Source organism: Gekko japonicus, unplaced genomic scaffold, assembly GCF_001447785.1.
Source record: "Gekko japonicus isolate JY-2015 unplaced genomic scaffold, Gekko_japonicus_V1.1 scaffold2380, whole genome shotgun sequence".
Taxonomy (NCBI): Eukaryota; Metazoa; Chordata; class Lepidosauria; order Squamata; family Gekkonidae; genus Gekko; species Gekko japonicus.
The window spans coordinates 97,946-104,929 of NW_015164268.1; positions in this window are offsets into that span (position 1 = coordinate 97,946).

Here is a 6,984-nt window from a genome sequence, read left to right on the forward strand (position 1 = left end):
CAAACTCCTTTCCCTTCCCCTCCCCACAACAGACACCCTGTGAGTTGGGTGGGGCTGAGAGAGCTCTTGACAGAAACTGCTCTTTTTCAAGAACAGCTCTTATCAGAACTATGGCTTTCCCAAGGTCATCCAGCCAGGTGCAAGTGGAGGAGTGGGGAATCAAACCTGGTTCTCCCAGTTTAGAGTCCGCGCACTTAACCACTACACCAAACTGGCTCTCAGCAGGTGCTCAGTGCAGCACAGACTGAAAGGGGAAATTTTGCACAGCAGTGTAATCATTGGGAGGAGAGAGGAAGGCAACATTCCATCCCGTATACTTCAGGATTGGAACACCTCATACAATGTAATGCTAGTAGCTGTAGCTTGCAGTCAGTCAAGAGAGCCCAGAGCCCTTCTCTCTCCCCCTCCGCCTAAGGAACATAGTTTATGCCCTAACTAGGAAAATGGGGTCTGCCTTGTGTAAGTGACACCAGTTCAGTCTAGGAGGGGCAAGACTGCAATAAGGAAAGAAACAGTTCCATATTAATTACTTTAACTATGAAACACCCCATTTTTGAAATTCTTGTGATTAATAAGAAAAGAAATTCACAAGCCTGCTATGTTTCTTCCCATATTTTCTGCGGGTTTTTTAAATGCTTCTCAAAAGTAATTTTCTGTAGCAACCTACTGTTTTAGTCTTGCTTGTCTGTGACTTTCGCTTTCTGCCTTAACCTCAGGCACACACACCTTGGGTTTTGCTCGGCAGGACCTTTATTTGTACACAGAATATCTTAATGGCTCTTGCTGTTTTTATTGCTTTCTCTAGGGTCAAGTCTCTTCCTGCAGAAATTTCTCTCTGGATCTCTCTTGAATTGAATCCTATTAATATTGAAGTGTAGTGGGTTAGACGCATAAAGAAAGCATGGAGACTGATGTAGCGATCAGTATAGCTTTACTGGTACACAACAAGACTAAAGACTAACGGCCGGCAGGCCAACTATATACACAAACCAGGGGCATCCCCTGGGTCCCATTGGTGGGTTTGAATCTCCCGCCAAGGTCCCATTGGTTCCCCCAGTGGAGGGACTAGAATCCTAGTCCCCATTGTTGTACCGGACTGAAGCTCAGGAGTGTGCGCTGACCTCCGGTGGCGGTCAGCGGACACAACAAATATCCTGTCCTTTACCATGTCATCAGTGTTGTGGAAAGCACAGCCTTTAGCTATTAGGCACAGCTCTAGTCCTGTGTGTATAACATGTACTGAATGCATAGAAGAGGAGAGTGGGCTTGTGGGGGTAGGCGGTACCCACAGTCTCCATGCAGTTCATTGGTGGTTTGAAGTGCAGTCTGTGTGTGTGTGTGTTGTGTTGTCCACACATAGGCTCCAGACACTCACCGTGGAGACCCAGCATGCATAGAGTATCACACTAGGATCTGGGAAACCCAGGTTCAGTTCCGGGCTTTGCCATGAAGTTTGTTTGATGACCTTGGGTCATAACTCTCTGTCAGCTGGTTGTATCGTTCAGGGTAGAAGTGAGAGGAAAGTGGAGGAGGGGAGAAGCAGGCATGCCACTGTCATGATCTGGGCTGTGCAACTAGAGGCCTAGCAGGCCCAGGGAACCTGAGTAGCAGTCAGAGGAGGCTAGGCCTACAACTCCCAGAAGTCCCTGAGAGGTTTTGGCGCCAATTTTAGCCAATCACAGAGAAAGGGGACTTATAATGAAAGAGCTGGTACAGAAGAAGAGTTGTTCTTTCTTCCAAGAGAGCAGAGCCAGAAGGAAGGCTGCTGCAGGGAAGAGACCCTCATCCTGAGAGGAAGGGTGAGCAGACTGAGGCCCACTTGAGACAGTGAGCTAGGGACAGTAAGTTTAGATGCGTTAGGGCATTTGGTTTCTTTTATTTTCACCTCTTACTGATTGTTCTTGCACCTTGTTTGTTTTCCATATTGGACTGACCTCCTGTAAAAATAAACCTTTTCCTTGTTGTTTACACTGCCAGGTCCTCACGCTTATTTTGGCCAAACAAGGGAGGTATGAAAGTCTTGGGAGGGTGCTCTGGGCCTTCTCAAGGGATCCTAAAACTAGAGTGGTGGCAGCGTCAGGTGACACCCCACCTGAGCCATGACAGCCACCCTGAGCTGCTTGGAGTAACAGCAGGCTAAAAATGTATTGAATAAATGAGCTTTTCTCCTTGTCTGCCCTGGTGAGTCTTAGTGTTAATGGCAGGCAGCCACAGTAAATGCTGGTTTCACTGATCTCCCCCCACCCCCATCTGCTATGTTGCCTGTGATCAGTAGTGGCAGCAGCGTTAGGGCCTGAGGCCAAGTTGAGCGACCTGTGCCTGCCTCCTTCTTCTCATGGTAAGGAAGAAAGGCTTGAAGAGATGGCTGCCACCAACAGAGGAAGGAATGGAGGCACTGAATAGTGGAGCAGCCAGGTCAGGCGATTGGCTGGGAAGTGACTGGCACAGAGCTGGATCAGGTATAAAGGGCAGGGAGGCAAACCCCTTATCCAGGTCTGTACCAGTCACTTCCCAGCCAATTGCCTCTTGGCATGGATGGATGCACATCAGGCTGGGTCAGCAACATCTGTCTCACCAATCATTGATTCCCCGATCTCCCACCTAAACCTGCTGTCCAATGAGCATCTTCTCCCCATCTGGCAACTTGACAACCCATCACCTTCCCCTGACTCACAGTGGGCATGGAAGGGTTAGCAACATCTGTCACACCAATCACTGATGCCCTGATGCACTTGTTTCTAGGTGGCAGATGTAGCCATCTCATGTATCCCAGTGGAGTCCAGGCATTCCAATGGGGTCGCTGTTTTGGTGTTGTCTTATAGTGCTATAGCGGTATAGCGCTCCAAAACAAACATTAAAAAAAAAGGATTGAAATTGCCTGCGCGGGCGAAAAAGGGCGGGAAAACAAAGTGGTGCAGTCTGAAATGCCAAACTGCTTCAGAGACAGCTCCTTACCGGTAGGGGAAAGGCTGTGTGAAATGGCAGCCTTGTACCGGTTTACTCCAAGACGGTACAATAACGGTTTAAAAAGGGTAATGTGAAATTCCCCTGTGACATGCCCAATGCTGCTGGTGGCATTTGCAGTGTTCAGGATTCCTCCCAGATTGCAGTAATTTCCTAATGTCTGGCAATAGTGGCTATTACTGTGTGTACTTGCCACATCTTCTCAAGTCTTAAAGTTTGGCATAGGCAGGCACTGTGGAAGGGTCAGAGGGCTGAGGGAAACTGTTATGTATTTGCTTAGGTGTTATGCTTTGTAACCTAAACCGGAGCTTCAGACACAGACTCCATTGACTCCCAGGTATTCTAAACCCTGCAGTCAGATTGGTCGCTGTTGCATAACATGCCAATCCAGAAAGACTCTTCGGCGGGAACGAATCCCATTGGTCCTCTCAATTGTAATTGGTCATTACTGTGCTAGGAGGTGTGGCCTCACCAGTTCAAAATGTATATAGTTGCATCGTTTTATGAGTCTTGTTGCTGTGTTCTGAGCTGAATAAACAAATCACTGTTTTGGAAACGCTGCCTCAATCTCAGTATATAACAGAAACCTTACTGGAACACCATCTGTAGCTACCATATGCAAAGAATTGTGAACATACAAGGAAGACAGGTGGAAGCCCAACATATACTACTCGCAGTTGTACTTCACATTTCCAAGGAAAGAGCAGATTTACATGGTTCCAGGGCCTGCAAGACAGACCTCTTCTGCCAGGATTTTAACTAGGGTGATGGACGTCCCTCTTTCCTTGCTGGGCCTCCCCTCAGCAGGTCAGAACTGCACACCAGAGATGGAATCTGTGATGCCTTAATTTTAATAACAATTTCACCAGATAAAGGATAGTGTTGTATCTTATTATCGTGTTAATTTTTGTATATTGTATTTTTATCAAATTTGATGTAACACGCTCTGAGCCTGCTATGCGGGGAGGGTGGGATATAAGTCGAATCAAATAAATAAATAACCCTCCATTTTAAGTACCAGTGTGGAAGGGCAGGCTGGTGTGTGTGTGTGTGTGTGTGTGTGTGTATGTGTGTGTGACGATCCAACCTAGTGGCTTGCCAGTGAAAGTCTGTTGTACCTGCAAGCATTAAAGAGAATTCAGACCACACTCTGAAGCCCTAACTAGCTTAAATTTACATGCCTCAGCCAGGTTTCTCCTTTGACTATCTGAATGCCTGTTCTTTAAAACCAATCTGTAAATAAATAAGTCTTCCTTGTTATACAACTCCTGCCTCAGTGATCTCCGTGTTCTTGCTCACCACAAAACTTACCTCATGGCAGCAAATCCAAAGCCTTTACACTTGCTACCCTAAGAACATCTTATAATTGAGAGGAAGTTCAAAACAAACCTGGTCCCTAAAAATCATAAGAGGCTGTTAGGGTCCCGTCACTCGGTAGAAATGGTCCATCACACTGTCCTAGAACTGAGCATAGTCCTTCCAGCCCCAGTGGATAGCCTGCTTCTGGTGAGGGAGTCACAATATTTTCCCAAGAATTATGGCTTTCTTGTTCATCTGCACTGTGTCATTCGGAAGAAAGGGGGCTGGAGCAATTGTTCAGAGACCGGATGACCTTCCATCAAAGGAAATTCCTGCAGGTCAGTCGCTAAACAGAGCTGCTAAGAGTGCTGATAGTGTGTTTGCTGCCTTTGAGGAGATAAAAAGAATAAGGAGGGTGAAGGAGAGCCTCTGGGGCTGCCAATCCAGCATGAAAATTCATCGTCAGAGGGGAAAGCATTCTGTTGTTTTGCAAAAAGCATATGGGAATGAACTGGTAGTAACAAGAGCAGGATGGAAAGACACCCAAGGGGAGTGGGGGGCAGAGGCAATGCAGCTTTGTGTCCGTCTGATGGGCCCTTAATACTAGCATATGGTGCACTGTCCAATTTGGAAGAGAAGGGCCATGACCAATCGGTGTTAAATGTGGCAATAATGTGTCATGCGGAGGCCATGGGATAAAAGGCAGCAGCAGCCTGAACTGTAAGAGATTTCATTCACTTGGTAATGACTGAGACACACAGTGGCAGTGAAATCGAAGAGAAATGCCATGAGATTCTAATTTCTTTTCCCGCTGTTGCTGCCACTGCTTTGATCTAAAGCAAGTGCCTATTTTAAATTGCAAACGGATACAAGTAAGATACCATCCAGCCACTGGCTTACAGGCTTAATGAAGCGGGGCGTTTGACTCAGATAATGCTTGGAGAGTTGGGAATTCAGAGACAATTACTGAAGGTCTAATGTAACAGGGAGGCATTTTGATGCATGGGCAAAGATGAAAAACATGCCAAGTAGTTATCATTAGGCTCCATGTGAGCAGGGGTGGCAAGCGTCCCAGGCCTATAAGATACAGTTTACCAGGAACACTCCTGAGAATGATGCAAAAGCATGACTGGATAGGATGATAAGTAGTGTGGAGCTTAAAGGTAAAGGTAAAGATTCCCTTGATCGAAAGCCAGTCGAGTCCGACTCTAGGGTTGCGGTGCTCATCTCCGTTTCAAAGCCGAAGAGCCAGCGCTGTCCGAAGACGTTTCCGTGGTCATGTGGCCGGCATGACTAAACACCAAGGCACACGGAACACTGCTACCTTCCCACCAAAGTGGTACCTATTTATCTACTTGCAATGTCTTGCTTTCAAACTGCTAGGTTGGCAGGAGCTGGAACTAGAGACGGGAGCTCACTCCGTCATGCGGCAACTCGGGTCTCGAGCTGCTGAACTACTGACCTTCCACAGCCTGCAGTTCAGCGTCTTAACCACTTGAGCCATCGCAGCTCCTAGAGTGTGGAGCTTACCCATTGATATTTTCTTTTGTGGTGACTCAAGGACTTAGATCAGCTGATCCTTAGGGTCTGACTAATTGCCTTAAGAGGTGGGAAGTGCCATGGGCCCCCAAGGTAACTGGTGTCCCTTACGTTTTGTTGCCCTGGGGTTGTTAGATATTGCCTGGCAACTAGTGGGAGTCAAGGGGGCAGGGGCAGTTTAGACTTTTCTTAACTGAAAAGTCCCAGACTCTTCAGCCTTTCCTCATAGGGAAGGTGCTCCAACCCCCTCATCATCTTGCTTGCCCTCCTCTGTACTTTTTCTAGCTCTGCAGTGTCCTTTTGCGGATATGGTGACTGGAACTGTAGACAGTATTCTAAATGAGGCCACACCATAGGTCTATACAGGGTGGGTCATTACAATACCTGCTGTTTTATTCTCAATCCCTTTCCTAATAATCCCTAACATAGACTTTGCCTTTTGCAGCACTCTGGGTTGACACTTTCATTGAGCTATCCACTACGACCCCAATATCTTTTCCCCTCTCAGTCTCAGGAAGTTCAGACCCCGTTAGCCTATACTTGAAGTTGGGATTTTTTGTCCCAATGTGCATCACTTTACACTCACCATACTGAACTTCATTTGCCACATTGTCGCTCGAAATGTGGGGAGAGCACAAACAAATCCTCAAACCTTTGCTAAGGCAGTTCCCCTGAGTGTGGGTTAATTTTAAATATGTACATATCTAAATTTACTTCTATTACTATTACAATTAAGGATAAATGCTTGTACATAATTGTTGTCTGATAAGCAGTGCCGGATTTATGTATAGGCTAAGTAGGCTGAAGCCTAGAGCCTCTAAATCTAGGGGGCCTCCACAGCCCTGCCCCCCCCAGCAGGCAGTCTCCCCTCTCTCAAAATTGCAAACCCAAGACTTCATGCGAGGACAGGGCAACTCGGGCCCAGCAACTATGAGACTCAGGGCCAGCCAGTGGGGCCCAATTTGAAACTCTGGGGCCCAACTGGAAAAAAAATTGTGCGGCCCCAGTTCACAGCCAAAGTCTGCAGAATCTTAGAGATATAAATAAAATCCATCTAGATTGCCCTGGTGCGGGGGACCCCTTAGGAGTGGCCCGCGGGGCCCAATTTGGCCAAATTGTTCCAATTGCCTTAAGGCCAGCCCTGATGAGACTGTGCAGGGGTTGGACTGACAAGCCCTGCCC